At 36.8% G+C, this 20,411-nt stretch overlaps 1 protein-coding gene across 2 annotated transcripts in view; it reads left to right on the top strand.

Moving 5' to 3' along the window:
* The first annotated feature begins 4,912 nt into the window (after window positions 1–4,912).
* Window positions 4,913–20,411, top strand: part of TFEC (transcription factor EC) — a 200,829-nt gene continuing 185,330 nt past the window's right edge. For both annotated transcript variants that reach the window (XM_005550568.5, XM_005550566.5), the window contains exon 1: window positions 4,913–5,019. The gene's annotated coding sequence lies outside the window, so the exon portion shown is untranslated. The remainder of the gene's footprint in view (window positions 5,020–20,411) is intronic.

Here is a 20,411-nt window from a genome sequence, read left to right as displayed (position 1 = left end):
TGCAAATGCACAGCAGCTTTAACGTTTCTGTTTCTTCTTTTGTCCCAAACTTTGCCCTGTGGTTTCTTTGGGATGAACTACTCAGACAATGCCTCTCTGTCCTTTTCCTGTTCATGTAGAACATGACCTCCAACCAACCTGAACAATTGAATTTGTAGTTGTTCTTTGGGATAATACTTTGCTCCTGGTAACACTGGTCCCTTCCTGGTTTCTCTGGAATTAAACTCTGGGCTACATTGTCAGGGGGCCATTTATTGATTAGTTCAAATTTAGTTGAAATTTAGGAAAATGAACTCCGTAGAGTTTAGGATTTGTAAATGCAGGCACTGGCAATTTTGCTAATCATATATAACGAAGGGAAATTTTGTTACAATAGAAACCAACGACTACTGAGTATTTTGCAAAGCACCTCACAGTAATCCTATGCCTCCCAGTTTGTTTTCCTCCCTATTAGTTACAAGTCTTATGAAAGGTTTGATTGATTGATTGAAGATTTCTAGGCTGATGTACCTGTTGTACTTCGTAAGCCTACATTGCCTCCTGCTGGCTCTTCTTTCTAAATAACTCTTCTCAGGTCTCTCCAGAAATAGATCCACAGGCCATTCTTTTTGTTTATTTGATGTTGTGTGTGTGTGTGTGTGTGTGTGTGTGTGCCACGTATGTTGCCTCTGTGTTTTCTCTTTATCTAGACTATCTTGATTCCTGATCCTTCTCATCAAATAGCACGTTTTCAAAATAACTAACCTTTAGCAAATAAAATTTCTCTCTTCCTCCTCCTTCTCCTACACAAACTCTGTTCTTGTACATCTGTTAAAGCAAAGCCCTCCTTTCCTGCCATCCATATCATGATGCTATCTCTGACTATAGCTGTATGTATATAGCACTATATATATTCCTGCATATAGCGCTATATATGTGTGTGTATATATAGTGATATATATATATATATATATATATATATATATATATATATATCTGCATATGCAGACACGTTCTTGGCTCTCCAGTTTGACTCTTGCCATAGTAATATAGGAAAGACCCTGTGAATGGCTGCAATAAGAAAACCTGGTTTGAATATATATATACATACATCATCAAGGGAGTTGGGACCAATTTTTTCACCTGGACTATTTCAGTAGCCTTCCAATTCATTTTCCTGCTTCTGTAATTGCACCCCCCCTCCCCAGTCTGTCCTACACAAAGCAGCCTGGGTGACTTGGTGATCCTTTGGAACTGTAAGTTGAATCATGTTTCTCCTGTGCTCAAAACCTTCTAATACTTTCTAATGCTAAGAATAATATTCATTGTCCTCATCATAGCCTACTAGGGACCTGGTTCCTCTTTTATTTCTCTGATCTTATCCCTTATAGTCTTTCACTTGCTCATGTCGCCTCAGTCTAAATGGCTTTAATACTATTTTTTTTAACTTTTAAGTTCAGGGATACAAGTGCCAGGTTGGTTACATAGGTAAACTTGTGTCATGGGGGTTTGTTGTGCAGATTATTTCATCACCCAGGTATTAAGACTAGTACCCACTAGTTATTTTTCCTGATCCTCTCCCTCCTCCCACCCTCCACCATCCAAAAGGCCCCAGTGTGTTTTGTTCCCCTCTCGAAGGAGTGGCCTGCCCCTCCACACCTGTGGGCGTTTCTTGTTAGGTGGAACAAGAGACTTGAGAAAAGAGATGAGACACAGAGACAAAGTACAGAGAAAGAAAAAGTGGGCCCAGGGGACCGGCGCTCAGCTTACAGAGGACCCACGCCGGCACCGGTCTCTGAGTTCCCCTAGTATTTATTGATAATTATCTTTACCATCTTAAAGATAAGGGAGTGGCAGGACAATAGGATCATTTTAGGGAGAAAATCAGCAGTAAGACATATGGACAAAGATCTCTGTGACATGAATAAGTTCAAAGGAAAATGCTGTGCCTTGATATGCATATGCAAACATCTCCCCAAACCTTTTAGCAGCATTGCTCCAGCAAGTCTCGCCAGCAAGTCCCACCCTATGCCGTAAGGTGGTTTTCTCCTATCTCAGTAAACAGAGCATACAATCAGGTTTTACACCGAGATGTTCCATTGCCCAGGGACGGGCAGGATTTTTAACCAGCAAGCTGCCTTCAGGCACTTGTTTAACAAAGACACATCCTGCACAGCCCAAAATCCATTAAACCTTGAGTCACCACAGCACATGTCTCTTACAAGGACAAGGTTGGGGGTAGGCTCACAGATTAACAGCATCTCAAATACAGAACAAAATGGAGTCTCTTATGTCTACTTCTTTCTATATAGACACAGTAACAGGCTGATCTCTCTTTCTTTTCCCCACACCCTCTAAGTGTCCATGTGTTCTCATCATTTAGCTCCCACTTATAAGTGAGAACATGTGGTATTAGGTTTTCTGTTCCTGTGTTAGTTTGCTAAGGATAGTGGCCTCCAGCTCCATCCATGTCCCTGCAAAGGACATGATCATGCTATTCTTTAAGCACCAGAATACTCTTCTTATCTCAGGGCCCTTACACATGCTGTGCCCACTGCCTGGAATGCCAGTCCCTCAAGTACCTACACGGTTTGCATTCTTTCACTTAATTCACTGCTCAAATGTCAGCTTAAAAGGAGGCCTTTCCTGGCCATCTATGAAATTCACTCTTTCCTCCCCTCTTCTACTATACACAACCTTTGCCTATCACTGTCTATTTTCCTCCATCATAGCAGATAATTTGTCTAATTTGTTCCCTGATTCACTCCTCCAATGCTCAGAACAGTGCCTGACGTGGTAGATGATTAATAAATATTTAACATATTAAAAAGTAATTAAACACTTTGCTAGCAAGGTACTTCATAAAGAACATGTTATCACATACAGTTGTCCCTCAGTATCTGCAGGATACTGGTTCCAGGACCCCTTAAATCCTCTTTAGATTACTGGTAATATCTAACACAATATAAATGCTATATACAGAATTGTTATACTACATTTTTATTTGAATTATTTTATTGTTAATGAAACAATAAACTTATTTTGTTGGTTTTTTTTGTTTTGTTTTTGTTTTTTTGTGTTTTTTTTTTTTTTTTTTGAGACGGAGTCTCGCTCTGTCGCCCAGGCTGGAGTGCAGTGGCCGGATCTCAGCTCACTGCAAGCTCCGCCTCCCGGGTTCACGCCATTCTCCTGCCTCAGCCTCCCGAGTAGCTGGGACTACAGGCGCCCGCCACCTCGCCCGGCTAGTTTTTTTTTTTTTTTGTATTTTGTAGTAGAGACGGGGTTTCACCGTGTTAGCCAGGATGGTCTCGATCTCCTGACCTCGTGATCCGCCCGTCTTGGCCTCCCAAAGTGCTGGGATTACAGGCTTGAGCCACCGCGCCCGGCCTTGTTGTTTTTGTTAACAATAAAAATACAAATACAAATTATTATATTGCTTTTATTATTTTATTCTTATTTTTTATTGCTTTTTTCCTAAACAATTTCATTCTATGATTGTTTGAATCCATCAATGTGGAACTCATGGTAAGAAGTAAGTGTATTCTATAAACCACAGTTAAACATTAGTTAAAGGCTTACCTAATTGTTGGAATAGAATTTGCCATTAATTATTAAACACCTATTTAGTACTGATTGTACTGCAAGATATTTTACTAGGAGATTGGGAATTTAGAGAGGGATAGAATATATTTCTATGATCTAGTAATGGCAACACATAAAAATTTGATACTCACCTTTGTTATAAGACAGAGAAGCTATTATTGTCTCCACTTTACAAATGAGAAACTTGAGTTTAGAGTACTGAAAAGACTTGTCCACAGTATTGCATACAAGTTAGTGAGCGGACCAAGCTCTGCTACTAATTAGTTTGCATTACTTTGGACAAGTATCCAGGTCTTCTAACCTTCTTCTCTTTCCATTCTCTCATACTGCTATTCCTCATATCCACTCTACAGGGAAGGTAGCCCATATATTATACTGGGAGTGAGCAGAGGATATTGTTGTTCTTCTAGATGTGGATATTAAATGGCACACTGCTTTTCAAAATATGTTAATTATAACCTAATTCCTGAGTCAGTCAGAATTGGTTAGGTTATAGTATACAACTCCCCAGATCTCAGTAGTTGTAATAAAATAGTTTATTTTTCATTTATGCTACGAGTCCAAAATAGCTTATAAGGAAGCTTTGTTCATCAGAACCACTTGAGGCCTGAGCTGGTGGAAGCTCTGTTTGGACACCTGCTTTGGCGATCACTGAGTCAGCTGCAGAGGAGAGCTGTACAGTCAAGCACTGGCAAGAAGGTGTTTCAACCCTCCCTCTTCATTGACCAGAACTAGCCTCATGGCCACTACTAACTTTGAGTGAGTTACAAGTACAGAAGAATTGAATTTGAGTGAAAATGGTCAACACTGGTGGTAATTGTCATATGTACATATTCACACACACACACACACACACACACACACACACACACACATACACACACACATTTTGCCCTTTCTATTTCCCGGGGTGATAACCAACTTGCCTTACAAGACTCTTTAAATGTGGTAAGCCCAATTTGTTTTACTTGCTGACTTCTCTAGGAAGGATTTGTAAAATCCAGAGAAACTGAGGCCAGATTATGATGATCGAGAGACAAGTTATTTTCTCCCAGGGGCTTTCACCTAACAGTGACAATATTGTCCTCTTAATGGCACATTTAAATCTGTGCTTGCTACTCAATTTTTTCTATTAAGCACGTGTAAAGTATTCCATAGAGGAAAAAAAGAAAAGAATTGGACTGGTGTTTGTAATCGCAATTTGTGGAAATCATGAGCTCATAAATATTGCTCCTCCTCTTTACCATTATACGAAAATAGGAGAAATGAATGTAACGTCAAAAAGAGGAACTAAATCATGGTTTATATAGCTTGGCCTCCCTTAGAAGTAGAAAAAGGCGAGAAGTGGGAGTAAATAGAAAGATAATGCTTATGGTACATACCAAACAAATGGATAGACTGACTCTCATGGATTCTGCACCTGAGCCACCAGCAAAGGTACTTTTTCCTCTGAATTATTTAATTGGAACTACAAAGTATAAAATCACTCGTATTTGGGGCTTTAAAATCATATGGCTATAAATTTCAATTTAGGTTAAATGTTTAAGATTATTAACTTTTAACTTACATTAGCTCAGAAAGAAATAGATACAACTTTTAATGCTATTTGTTTATTATGAGTGATATTTGATTATAATGCTTCAGTGGTGAATTCACTAGAAGGAAAAGGAAATGGTAAATTGGATAATTGCTTTGTAAGACTTCTAAATGTTACTCTTTTTGGACTGTGCAAAGTGGTTTCAAATATCACTGAAGTTTATAGAGAATTGGCGAGCCTACGTTTTGTCTCCTTTTATGCAATATATATGTCTCTGAAGAATTGGTTGAAAATATGATTATTATATGTAATGTAGAATATATTAATCTAGCATTGATTAATCATCTCAAAAAAACACAAGACAAAATGGTTATTTTACAAAGTATATTTTTGATAAAAATATATTTCACAAATTTGAAATTTTGAAAATTCTATATTCTTAAAGTACAGCATACATAAATTTGAATTTAGTAAAATTTAATAATTTTACTAATTTAAATAAATAATTTAAATGAAATTTAATAATTTAGTAAAAGTGACATTTATTTCTGATTATCAATGTAAATACACTTGTGCCTTATTGATTATTTCTTGTATCATGTTGAATTCTATTTCAGATAGCTCTTTAAGTAAATGAGTTATTTACATATAAAAACTGTTAAGTTACGTATAAAAACTGTGAGTCAGTTGAACCATATATGAATGGTATAAAACACAAGTTATTCAAACTCATATTTGTAAAACTAAGTTTCATTATTGCTTGAAGCATGACAAATTATATAATAAATAAATTAGCAAAACACTTTATAATCTTTTAGGGCAAAAATGAAGAAATCTTTGTAAATTTTTGTTACTTCATCTTTTAATATGAGCAAATATCAAAAACAAAAGCAAATATAATAAGAAAATGTCCTCTTCGAGTCACATATTAAATTAGGATTTGTGAAATACTAGAAAATAGGATTTGTGCTACTATAGTGGGACCTAGTGTCATATTTTTATAGTAATATGTTATTGCAAAAGAAAGAAAAAGCCTAACATTTTATCTGTTATTGTGTACTTTAAGCAAGGAGAGCACAACCAAACTTCATAAGATATTTTTGTACCACAGAACATCAAATTTTTTCCTTTGGCTATCATTAATTTTCATTAGCACACTTTTCACTTTTTTGGGAATTGTGTCAGAATTTTGAGAAAATAAAATAATAAATGGCTTAATGAGCATAATTAAGATGTTAGCGTGTTCAATTTGGCTAGAAATATAGTTAGTTGCTTAAACTACATAAAGCTGACAAGAAGAGGGAATTCATGCTTCAGATGCTTGCATAATTTTGCACGACTAAGTAATTTGGCTTACTCAGTTTAGGTATTTCTTTTCTTGTCCATAATGCTCATTTAAAGCTACGAAGAGTTTTAACTGATATTACTTATTGAAGATGAGGGAGAAAAGAGAGAAATAATCATTAAAAAAGACTCTGTAGGCTCCAAAATGGACCAGAAACTCTTTCATAGCATTATATTGAAAAAATTTAGATGACAAATATAGGGTGCTCGGAGAAGACTTCTTCCAAAATGTGTTAAGCTTTCAAAAACAAAAGTTTGGGTAGTTCTTCAGTTTTTAAGGAAGGCTCAAACCTATCTATTTTATTTTAATTCAATGCATATAGAATAACACAAAAAGGGGTAATATTTTCCTAATTTTACAAATAAGGAGATTGTGACTCCGAAATATTAAAAGAAATATTGTGTGTGTCTGCATGAATAGTAAATGGGGGACAGAGAATTTGAAGATAGGTGTCTGATATGTGTCAGATTTCAGATTCAAGGCTGAATAATGTACAGCCATGTCCTACAGGGGACTGGTGTTTAGTGGGAAGCAGGACAGCAGATGTGCAAGTGAATAAGTACCTTCGGTGTGACAGAAGTTCTGTGTGTGACTGTATTAGAATACAGGTGAGAAAAGAAAGTGGGGCTGGACCACTGAATTTGGGGATGCCTAGGGAAGGCTTTTAAGGTAAGGCAACAGTCAAAAGAGTTGTCAGGAGTCCAACTTCCCTAAAAAGAGCTAAAATAATGTGGGCATTTTTGCATGTATTCATCTCCTAATCACTTCCTAGCCCTACACTCAACATATTATTTTTTTTTAATTTCCCTTAGAATCCTGATTTCCATTTTTCCCATGACTGCTCATTCCCTACTAAAGTTACTTTCAGTCACCACGTACTATTTATAATCACAAACCCATTTCAGTTTGGAATACCTTTTTCTTATTGTGTTATTCTATATGCATCGAATTTCAAATGCATAAATTAACTGTTGAATAAAATTCAATTTGTAATGTTATTTGTGCTTGCTTACTTTTTTTTTGGAACATCTAGGACCATGTTAACTGTCATAAGTGAAAATAAGAAGAGGAAGAAAGGAGAAAATGGGAAAAGTGAGTCAAAGGAAGACAAAGGAAAAGAGAATAGAGAAAAAAAGTGGGAAAGAAAGAGGGGGCAAAGGAAAAATAAACGCTTGTTAATAAATGTGAGCAGTGCTATGCTTTCACTCTTCTGCATGTGAAAGTATCAAAGCATTGAGATACAGGAAAATTTTAGGGAATATGATGAAAGAAGGATAAAATTTTAAAACGGAACCTAAGAGAGTATGGGAAAGATCAGTGGAGGCCTAATGTATGAAATCAAAACTCTTGCTACGATTGGAAGTCCACAAATCATTGTCCAAGTGCTCCGCTTTAGTTGTAGTTATTTCAAAATAAAATTCAGTATTAAAGAAAAGATAGGATTTAAAAAAAAGTACCAATAAGGTCAACTTAAGCTAAGCCTTCCATATGGTATAAAATGTATATGTGGAACAGAATTATTTGATCACAGGATGTGAAAATGGCAAAGTATGCTAATGGCCATTTAGTCCAAAACCTTCATTTAGGAGATGAGGAGATGAAGGTATGAATGCCTTTACCATGCACAAACAAGAAAACATTAGGAGCCCCACATCCTGGGCTCTATTTGTATTAAATGGAGGCCTGTTAACATTGATATGGAAGATGGCATATTTGTGGGCTACACCTAGAAATTGTAAAAGCAAGCCCTTGAGAAATCAAGTAGAAATTCTAAAGAATCACACACACACACAATAGATAGCTTAAAATACACACAAGCCTGGGTGTAGCTATGGAGAAGCCCACATGAATAAATTATCTCTCTGTTTTGTAATATCTTGTTTACCTATGTTTTTAATGTCTTTTGCTAATTGTGGTTTGATTATGATCTTAGAAGTAGGACTGATATGAAGTTCATTTAAAAAAATATTTTTTATCTTAAAATCTATTTGACACCTATGATACATATTTTTAGAGGCAAATGTTTCAGAAATAATTGTATCTAATATTCAAATTTTTATAGACAAATGTTTCAGAAATAATTGTATCTAATATCCAAATTTGTTTATGCTACATGCTCTGCTCCAAGCACACTTCATGACCTGTCTTCGAATGTGATTTAAGAGAATGAAATCCCTCTCTCCCTCTGGCTGTTTCTGTCTTTCCAATGGCTGGGAGCCTCTGGGGCAGTGTAGGCATACGTGTCCCACTCTACTCTCAGCACAGGCTAAAATTCTTTCGAGGAGTAACCAGGACTCCTTCAGCATCAGGACCAGGGCCAGGAGAATGAAGTCCTTGCCTCAGGTACAAAATTTAAGGGAACACAAAACAAAACAACTCCGAAATCAAGATAAATAATATATTAATGCAATATTTTTAAAAAATCAAAATGTGTGCCCCAAACTCCGTAATGCATAAAGTATCAAAGGATCAGTAAAGGCGCTGTGCTGAGCCATATTGGGGACAAAAGAGAAAGAAAATCGGTAAAACCAATCTGAGAGCTGGGGAAGAACAGGGCATTTTATTTTACTGGTAAAGTAGATCTTAATAATCAGGCAGCCACATGACAAAGAATGTTATAAAAATAATAGAATGATAGAAGCAGTCATTCAGTCTGCCAACCTAATCTTTTTGACATGCTAAAAGTCCTGATTAAACATGTGGCCTGAGGATGGCCAAGTGGGGACCATGCTTTGGAGATGTTGCTAAAAACAAGGGCATAAGGACATTCACAGCTGGACATTTCTCCTTGGCAATGCATTTTTCTTTTCTTTTTCTTTTTTTTTGGCACTGCAAAGACATCAGAGTTGGTAGAAAGCAAATGTGCTTGAGTTTAACGGGATCAACTTTAAAAACAAAAACAAAAAACCTTTGAGTTAGCCATCTGAGATAGATGCTGGCAGGTTTGCTGTAGGCCCAATGGCACAGTAAGAAGTACGACATGGAAATATGTCAACTGTAGCGTAGCGAGAAATTGCGTTTTGTAAAATAGTCCTTCGATATCTTAAGTAAATGTGATGATTGATCATGTGGGTGTGGTTGCTTCCTTTCCCTTAGCTAATTTCTATTCATTCTCTAGTTCTTGGTTTAAATATTAGTTCTTTAAGGAAACTATCTCTAATTTCTCAGAAGAGATTAGATCTCCCATTTGTATGCTCATTGGACCACATATGTAACACTCATCAGAATGATGTGTTTCAGTCAGGGAAACAGAAATTGTACTAAGTGTTTCAAGGAGATTGAACCTAATAGAGGGGATTGGTTACACAACTGGTGAAAGTATTGAAAGCAATAACTGAAAATGAGCTAACTCAGAGACCGAGAGTGTATTTGTGACTTCTGGGGGTGCATAGCAAGGCTAGAACCACCAAAGAGGAAAATTTGACAAGGGATAGTATGGCAGAAGAGGAAAAATCAGGGCCAAGGCTGGGACCCCTGTGAAAGGTTTCTAGTCCCTTTCAGAGATACCACCACGAAACAAAGAGAGAAGAATTAATATCCGAGAAAGGAAGATCCGTGATTTCTCCGCTCCTACTACCTTCTAATCTTGCACCAGCGCCTCTTATTGGCCAAACCAAACTGGAGGTCAACTGGCAAAAAATTCTGGAATATGTAGTTTGCAGGGATATCTGGTGCCCTATGATAATAAAACAGAACGTGGGAGAAAGGAATTAGGCTGAGGCAAATATTAATACTTAATATTAGTATCTTAAAGAATTATATATTTATTAATGCTATTATGAGTGTAATGCCAATCTCTCTAGGCAGTCTGTAATTTCCATGGATCAGGAATGTATCTGCCTTGTTCATGAATATATTCCCAGTCCATTTCATAGCTCCTAACTCATAGAAGCTTTTAAATAAATAAAAATATACCTGAATGAATACCATCAATCCTACCATGCTTTCAAGAGTTATGACTCTTGAAGGAGTACATATTAGTTACGTACTCCTTCAAGTGTGATTTCGAATAGGAGCTCAGTGATATACCAGGAGATAGTAAAGCTTCCATCTGAAGAAAGTGAGGGATGGAGATGAGGGAGAGAAAGAAAAAGAGGTGCATTTGAAATCGACAGAGTTTCAGAGCCTGGAAAAATTATTCTCTCTCTAAGCCTGGACTGTTTTATTCATCTCACCCTCTCATACGGTCACCCAGTACATATATCAACTTGGGAGGATGTTTATAAGGAATAGGAAGACTAGCATCATTTGAAGGATGGCCATTGAGCTCAAGATGCATGACTAAAATTAAAGAATAGTCCTCTTAATGTCTGTTTCAAGACAATGGTTAGCTGGCCCTATGTACTTTACCATTAAGTCAGAGCAGAATCTCTCTTCTCTCCTTACAATTTCATCTAATCCCATGCTTTAAGGGATGGGTCACAGACATGAGATTTTAAAACCTGGGGACACTTTTTTCTGTTTTCTGCCTTTTTCTTTGATTCCAGTTACATATATATCAGGGCACTTGAAGTTATCTCACAGCTCACTGGTGTCCTCTTAATTTTTTCAGTCTTTTTCTGTCTTTGTTTAATTTTGTACAACAATTTCTGTTGCTATTTCTTTAACTCTCCTAATTTTTTTTATGCAGTGTCCAATTCATTGCTATCTTACCTAGTTGTTTAAAATTTTTACTTCATTATATATTTTATTTGGTTTGCTAAAATAGTAAAGGAAGGAAGAGTTTTTTTTTTTTTCTCTTTGTCCAATTATTGTTAATTACTACTGGTAAAGTGAATGATCAGAGGAGGAGTGCAAAACAGAAAGCAATAACCACAACTGTGACAACAAAGAAATCAAAAATAACCAGCCAGGCGTGGTGGCTCACGCTGTAATCCCAGCACTTTGGGAGGCTGAGGTGGGCAGATCACGAGGTCAGGAGTTTGAGACCAGCCTGACCAACATGGTGAAACCCCATTTCTACTAAAAATACAAAAGTTAGCCGGGTGTGGTGGTTCACCTGTAAATCCCAGCTACTCAGGAGGCTAAGGCAGGAGAATTGCTTGAATGTAGGAGGCAGAGATTGCAGTGAGCCAAGATTAAGCCACTGCACTCCAGTCTGGGCAACAGAACGAGACTCTGTCTCAACAAAACAAAACAAAACAAAGAAAACACCCACAACATCACCACCACTGCCTAACTAATTTGCTCAAAGGATAAGGGATGTCATTGCTATTTGTCCAGCCTGTTGGTATTTCCTGATTGCAAATTTTTCCAGCCTTCAGGCTGGGATTTATATTGTCCAGTATAATTTTTATTTTAGGCATTGTACTTTCTTCCTCTATAACTTAGATTTAGGTTTTAAACATATCTTTCATGGCTCTCCTCAACATGCTTATGCTTTCGTCTACCTTCTTGAACATATGGTGTGGGGTCATAGTAGCTGTTTCAATGTACTTTTACTATTTCTGTCATTTGCATCATTCACTGGTCAGTTTTTGTTGAATGATTTTTCTCCTTCTCATTGGTCATATTTTCCTAATTTCTTACATGTCTAATAATTTTTGATTGGATCTCAACCATTGTGAGCTTATGGAATTTTTAGTATTTTTTTTTAAGAAAATACTTTTGAGCTTTGTTCTGGGATGCAATTAAGTTGCTCCAAAACATATTTATCCTTTCACAACTACTTTTTCAACTTTGCTAGGTGGAACCAGAGGAGGCTGGTTTTGTCCCCATTACTAAGGCAATACGATTCTGAGTACATTTCTTGATGCATGTCCTGTGTAATATAATATTTCTCCCCTCTGGCTTTTGGAAATAACCATTCCCAGCTTTATATGATCTCTGGAAATTGCTCCTCCTGCTCCTCTCCAGTCATTGCCTGGTCTCATGTAGTTTGCTTACACACATGCCCTGATCAGTACCTGCTTGAAGACTCTAGGGGAACCCTCTGCAGATCTCAGGAGCTTCTTCTCTTTGCAGCTCTTTTTACTTTGGTAAACTCTGCCCTGCAAATTGTAACAGCATTGAGCCTCCCAAATTCTCATCTCTGTCTTCTCAATGCAAAAAGAACACTGGACTCTGTTTAGATTCCCTCTTCCTGGGTTTATTCCCTACTTTATTTTTCTTCTATCAGGATCCTACTTCTGTGGTCCCTGTTGTTCACTGTTGGAAAATTGTTTCGTATGTTTTGTTTGATTTTTTTAGTTGTTTAAGGTATGAGGGTAAATATGATCCTTGTTCTTCTATCTTGGCTGGCAATGAGAGTCCTTGACATTTTTTAACTGAACTAAACCTTTTGTTCAAATTGCTCCTAAATACCACGTTTTTATTAATTCAAAGTTTAGGTGTACTTGGAGGGATGAGTATTACTCTGCACCCTCAATAAGAAAGGGTTTACTATCTATTATTTTTGAGAAAAAGTGGTCACAGAGAGATTTATATTTGTTAAAACTATTCTACTTCCTGTATTGGGAAGAAATGAAAAATCTTCCAGAAATTTTATCTTTGTTTACATCCAAGGTGCTTCCTGAATTAGTATGGATGGAAAACAAATATTTAATCCAGTGAAACAAATCAATTCAGGTTTCAGTAGTATTTTATAAACCAGTTAAATCTGGCACTTCATATTATCTGAGATTAGATATGTCCATGCATTATTTCACCCATTAAAAATGCAAATATCCCAAATATAAAGGTTTTTATAATGATATTAAGAGATAAGCATATTTGTCTTGTTGAATGAAAAAAAATTCCATTGTAACAAGTTCTCATTTTTGAAAAAAAACAAAAACAAAAACAAAAAACAAACTCTACCACAAGGAGAAGAAGAAAAATCCAACTGAAGAATAAAAATTTCAACAGCTAGGTCTGGGCGCAATGTCTCATGCCTGTAATTCCAGCACTTTGGGAGGCCGAGGTGGGCAGATCACTTGAGGCCAGGAGTTCAAGAACAGCCTGGCCAACATGGTGAAACCCCATCTATACTAAAAGTACAAAAATTGGTCTGGTGTGGCAGTGGCGCCTGTAGTCCCAGCTACTCAGGAGGCTGAGGCAGGAGAATTGCTTGAGCCCAGGAGGCAGAGGTTGCAGTGAGCTGATATCGTGCCACTGCACTCCAGCCTGGGTGACAGAGGGAGACTCCATCTCAAAAAAGAAAAAAAAAAATTCTGACATAATGTCAAAGAAAATATTCTATGTTTAGATTAGTGTTAGAAGAAATCTATTTTGAATTTAAGATTGATCAATCATTTTTTAAAAGAAATTCAGACTTTCTCACATATTTCTTTATTTTAATATGCTACTGATTGAGCATATGAAATGCCACAAAAACTCACTAACAGTGCACTGCATTCTTTCCAAAGGAGACCAGTGAGAATACTGTGGTTTGGATAAAATATGTTTAGAATTCATAATTTTAAAACTCCAAATCCTGATTTTACATTAATTATTCTCATTTAAGAGTGATGCACACAAAAATTAATGTTTAGCACTTTGATTCAGGACAAAGCTATATGTCCGGAAGGCATTATTTTAATATAAACAAATATGATGTGGGTTTGAGTCACACTCACATGCCTTCCAATCACCCTTACTCTACCTCTGAATGCTAATATAAGAACATGAAAACTCTTCTTATGAATTTTTAGTGTTAGTTTCACTTCCTTTAGCACAATATTAAAATAGCATTCCCCTAACTATACACTCTGCAAGAAAATAATGTGACAATACAAATGCAAACATTTTATTTGAAGAGTGGGTGCCAGGGTTGTTGCTGTTGTTTTTCCTTAGTATCCCCAACTATGTGATATATAACCGTGTGACTGTGGTGGTTTGGTTACCGATAAGGAAGGTAGGTCATAGTTTTTTAAAAATTTTTTTATGCCATTGAATTATAGTTCTAGTTTCTCCAAAATAAAACTGACAAGAATGTCCAGTGTCATTACGTGTATTCAATATTGTATTGGATGTCCCAGCTGTTACAATGCAATTTATTCCCTGAATTCTAAAATTTACTAGATAACTTTTTTTTCTATTGTAAAAATAATTCATGCATATCATTGAAAATCTTGAAAATAGAGTGAAGTTGAGAATGGGCATTTACAGTTCCACCCAAAGAGGAGGAGCTTTAACAGAAGTTAGGCCTTCTGATTAACACTGAGCAATTTTAAGTAAGAAATACAAGACTAGTAGTAAAACTATGAAAGCAAACAAAGTATAACAACCATACTTTTATAGTTATTAATAGTTAATTTTAGATTAAGTGTGAAAAAGATATTGGTCTTTTGGCATATGTAATTATTTGGATGTTAAAGCCAACAGAAACAAACTTTTCAATTTCAGAATTTACTTGGTGGGGAAACAAGATAGGGAGGAGAAAGTATATTTGGTTTTGTCAAATTTCCATTTGGTTTTATGTTGGCTGTTGTAAAGCAGTTTACCGCATGGATGCCCTATTGCCTAGAGTCTATTTTGAATTTAAGATCGATCAATAATTCTTTTAAAATAAATTCAGACTTTCTCACATATTTCTTTATGTGGGTTCCATCCACATTGGCCTCCTGTTTCTGGAATACTCTGACCACAGGGCTTTGTACTGTCTATTATCTCTGTCTAGTACACTCTTCCTTGCCAGAAATCCCTAACTAACTTGAAGTCTTTGCTTAAATCTCGCCTTCTTTATGAATTCTCTTCCAATAGCCCTATTTAAATTTGTAGACCTCTGCTACTTGTCAATCTTACTTCCTTTATCTGGGTCCAATGTTTTCATACCATATTTTACTTATGTATTAGAGTTATTATTTTTCCCCCACTGAAATGTAAACTCTAGTGGAGCAGGAATGTTTTTTGTCTATTTTATCTATTGACGAATTCTCATCACTATCCAACACATAGTAAGTACATAATATATTTTTGTTAAATGGAGTGAATGATTGAATAAGAGATAATTTCATAGGGTATAAGATTCTAGGTTGACGGCTACATTTTTGTTAGTACTTTGAAATTATTATTTTCCACTCTTCCATTATCGTCATTGAGAAATCATCCATTAGTCAAATTATTGTTCTTTTTAGCTAATCTGTCTTTTCCTTTTGGATGTTTTAAGAACTCTTTGTCTTTGATATTCTGCAGTTTCGCTATAATATGTCTAGGTATAGATTTCTTTTACGTAATTCTGATAAAGACATTGAACTTCCTAGATTTGAAGGTTTGCATATTCATCATATCAGGAAATGTCTGTCATTATATTTGTGAATATTTCTTCTACATCTTTTTTTCCTCCATTTATGAAACTCTAATTAGACAGATATATGTTGGAATCTCTATTTTTACATCTTTTAACTTTCATATTTTCCACTCTTTTGATCCTGTGTGTTTCATTTTGAGTAACTTATCCAGATATGTCTCACAGTTCACAAATTTGTCTTCATCTTTGTCTAATCTGTTGCTTAATCCAAACTTTGAGTTCCTAATTCTAGTTATCACATTGCTTACTTCAAAACATTTTATTTTGTTCTTTTTCAAATATGTCTGGTCAGCTCTCATAGTATTTTCTTTCTTCATTGCACTTTCAGTAGTCTCTTTTATTTATTTAAATACATCAGGTAAACTCATTTTGTAGGCTTCTTCTGATATTATAAAAGCAGCCATCTTTGACGGCCTTACTTGGCAGTTACTAGTTTAAATCTTGATTCTCCCTCATGGTTGTTTGTTCTTTGGAATTTGGTTGACTTTTCACTGTGAGTCAATCTCAGAGCATTAACTGTGGGACTTTCTTAAGGTATGTATTAAAGTGAATTTGTCTATAGAAGGTTTGGGTTCCTTTTGTCAGGAAACTGTGTATCCTACCAACCCTGGATCACTTTAATCTGCTTTTTCCAATATGGTTATTTTGAACTATATAGGTGATGTGAATTCTTGCCTTAGGCACCTGAGATGGAGGCTTGTGATTAGGAATTGAAGATCATTAAATTTCTCCAACCTCTTTCTGTCCTCCACTCAGAGGCAAAGCTGCAATAGGCAGGTTGTCTCCATAGACACTATACAGGGATATTTCTTTCAGACACTGATGATAATGCTCTTTTTTTGAGGGTCCTGGTTTTGGTAGGTTTTCTTTGTTATACTCAGGTCCTGGACTCTGCCTGTCATCCCTCAAGTGCAAACTTATTGAATCTTGAACTCTGGTTTGTCAGGAATTGGCAAGAAGTCCCGGGAATATTCCTACTCTGAGACTTACTTGTCTTTGTAGATCTGCAGTTTCTTGTGTTTCTCCTGGTTGGGGAATTCCTTGACTGTCTTCCCTTGCCAAGACAGGTGTCAAAATGAGTTTTATAACTGCTAGTTAACATTATTGGGTATACTGTGCTTGTAGGTTTTTCACTTAATTACTTGTCTTCCATTATTGCTGGAAACAGAATTCAAACTTTCATTTCCTGTCAGTGGTTGTTTTACCTGTGTCTATTACTTTGAATTCGTCTGTCTCAGTTTTAATTTGAGTTCAAAAATATAAAGGAAATAGTGATAGTTGATTTTTAATTATGTACCATACTTGAATCTTAAAGTGTTACTTTATTGGTTGTTATAGGAGTTTTGGCATTTTAACTTACAAGCAATCTGAGAAGTTTTGCCTGCTCTAGAATGACCTGATTTTAGTGGATGCCATGGACATTCCTAAGTCAGTAACTGAAGAATTCAGGTCCATTTGTGTGTGGATTCAGTCTGTCACCTGGACCTAAGTTAACCCAAAATAACTTGAGTTCCTGAGAGTATGTCTGAAACTGAAACTCCTTGAGACCTGATAATATCTCTGAGGTCCCTCAACAAATCAAAAGTTTATTTTTGGCTTCTGGGATCTTGGTATTTGTGTAGAAATACTCTGGCTTCTAAGAATTTCCTGTAATTCATTGAGTTCACAGCATCTGCTAGATGTGAGTCTAACAGTTATGGTCTTATATGTGTGTACACCAAAGGAAGCGGCCCCTGTACTATGAGTTGATGGGTGCTGTCTGACCCCTTCTGACCCAGTGATTTTTCTCCTCTGTTCACCTGTGGCCTAAAGATGACTGTTTTAGCTACTTCACATAGGACAGCAAAAGCAGGAGTCACAGTCGCCAGATAGCTCATGGGTGGCGGTGAGATTTGTAGATATCAATCTACACTCTCATGAGCATGAATTTTATTATTAGTAAGGTGACCATCATTTGGGAAGGAAGAGAAAAGATTTAGGACAGGTGAATTTTCAGGGAGAGAAGAGGAACCAGTCTCAAGCTGTTTGAATAATTTACTCTTGTGAAAAGAATAATTTCATAAATCAAAACTTTCCTAAGGTAGGAAGGAAAAAGGTGGGGTGATTGTTATAGAATACAGTTTTATTTGTATTTACTTTTACTTTTTTGCTACAGTTGGCTAGGATTGAATTTTTCCTAGCAATATAGTCTATATTAATCAGCGTTCTTCAGAGAAACAGAATATATCTATTTATCTAGAGAGAGAGAAAGAGAGATAGAGAGATAGGGAGAGAGAGAGAGTGGTAACTGACTCACATGACTGTGGTGGGCTGGCAGACCAGAGATTCAGGTAAGAACTGATGTTGCAGTCTTGAATCTAAAATCTTCTGGGCAGGGTAATAAGTCAGAAACTGAAGCAGGAATTCTATGTTGCAATCTTGAGGCAGAATTGTTGCTTCTTCTGGAAACCTTAGTCTTTACTCTTAAGGTTCTCAACTGATTGGATGAAGCCCACTAATATTATGGAGATTAATTTTCTTTATTCAAATTCTACTGATGTTAATGTCAATGTTGAGGCCAGGCATGGTGACTCATGCCCGTAATTCCAATGCTTTGGGAGATGGAGGTGGGAGGAGCATTTGAACCCAGGAGTTTGAGACCACCTTGGGTAACATAGTGAGATGCCCGTCTCTAAAAAAAAAAAAAATGTCAGTGTAAATCACATTAAAAAATACCTCCATACCAATATCTAGACCGTGTTTGACCAAACAAACTGGGCACTGTAGCCGGGTCAAGTAGACACAAAAAATTAACAATCACAAATCTTATAAAATCTTAGTGGACTGCCTGCCGAATTCACTTAACATGATTCAGTTTGCCAAAACCTGTAACCTTTGGGTTATGCCTTGTGAATACTTCAGTTTAATAATCCAAATACCCAGATGAGTGATATTTCTTAGAGTTATTGTGTTGAGGCTCTACCTTTTTTTTTCTTTTACTTTTTCTTTTTTTTTCTTTCCAAGACGGAGTCTCATTCTGTTGCCAGACTGGAGTGCAGTGGCACAATTTTGGCTCACTGCAACCTCCGAATCCCTGGTTCCAGTGACTCTCCTGCCTCAGCCTCCCAAGTAGCTGGGATTACAGGCACATGCCACCACACCCGGCTAATTTTTGTATTTTTAGTAGAGACAGAGCTTCACCATGTTGGCCAGGATGGTCTCGATCTCCTGACCTTGTGATCCGGCCACCTTGGCCTCCCAAAGTGCTGGAATTGCAGGCGTGAGCCACTGCGCCCGGCGAGGCTCTACCTTTTTTAATAGCTAAATGTCAGTGAATCAACAAATGTTTATAAAAACCTAGGATAAGGAAGAATGTCTGGGAGCCCTTTGTCTCTAGTCTCTTCTATGATTTCCCTTCTCCCCATAAACCTGTACTAAACATTATAATTAAGGGCATTGTGATGTGTTTGCAGAAGGAGTAGAGATAGAGACACGCTGGAGGCACCTGGAGAGCACATTTCCTCACTTCTCTGACTCTTCCCAGATCTCTTTCTAATTGCCAGGATCCTGCAGTTCCCTATAGAAGCATCAATCATATACACAGCAAGGGGTGATGTGCAGAACTCAGTTTGGAAAGACATCTATTCAGTTTCTTGATTTAGACTTCAGCAATGTCAGTTCACTAAATATATTTTCTCTATCGACTTCCAGCTTGGAAACCCTGGACTGATGTTTATCCCTTTCATGTTGCACTTCATTCAGTTTTTCATCCTGGAATGAGAATTATTACCCTCATATCCTCTGCTTGGCTTATTCTGCATTTTCTCTTAAGGTCTGTCATGACAACCTCTCTGTATTGATTAGGGGAGTCCAGTCTTCTGTATCAAAAAGATCTCATAGTATAGAGGTGCAGATAAGATAGGAGTTTATTTTCTGTTGTGTGAATAGTCCAAAGTCAGGCAGGTGGTCTGAAGATCTTGGTAGAATCTTTTCTCCTGAAGGTCAACCAGTACATTTGTTGGTAGATTGGCTCTGTCCTTCTCAAATGTGTTTTTGTCTCTGGTTCAAGGCAATTGTCCCAGTGGTCACCATTATCCAGCTTGTGAGAAGTTGTAAAAGAGGAAATTGAGGGCAGGCTTCTTGTCTAAAGGAGATAACTTCAAAGTCGCATGCCTGACCTTCATTCACATCCTGTGAGCCTGAACTTAGTCACACGGTGACACCTAACTGCAAGGGAGGCTGGGAAATGCAGGGTTTACCTCAACAACCAGGTATTCAGCTAAAACTCAGAGGGTTCTATAAATAATCAGTGGTCTATGCTACATTTATACCAGGCATTACATTTTTTATTATTGATCCTTAAGACTTTTTTGTTATAAATAACAACTACTTTTGAGCTGGCTTTAACAAAAATGGGGAATTTATTAAAAAGACACGGGGAATTCAAGGGTGAGAATGGACTTCAGGAAGAGACTGGAAACAGGAACTGAAAATTTTTAGAATCCTTCCTCTGTCTGCATCTCTGCTTCTCTCTGTATTTCTGATCCTTTCTTCTTTTCATAGCCTGGCTTTCTGTGACCCTCTGGGCACATGAGAAAAAGAGCACCTTAAGAGCATCTGAAGAGCCCCCAAGTTAACCTGTGGCAATTTCAGCTGCATGTGGAACTCATTTGACTTCTCTAAGTCCCAGTTCCAAATTTCTGGGTGGAGGAATCTGATTGGTTCAACTAGGGTCAGGT

This window comes from Macaca fascicularis, chromosome 3, assembly GCF_037993035.2.
Source record: "Macaca fascicularis isolate 582-1 chromosome 3, T2T-MFA8v1.1".
In the NCBI taxonomy this organism is placed as follows: Eukaryota; Metazoa; Chordata; class Mammalia; order Primates; family Cercopithecidae; genus Macaca; species Macaca fascicularis.
Note: the sequence above shows the minus strand (reverse complement) of the source record. Positions and strands in the feature narration are given on the sequence as shown.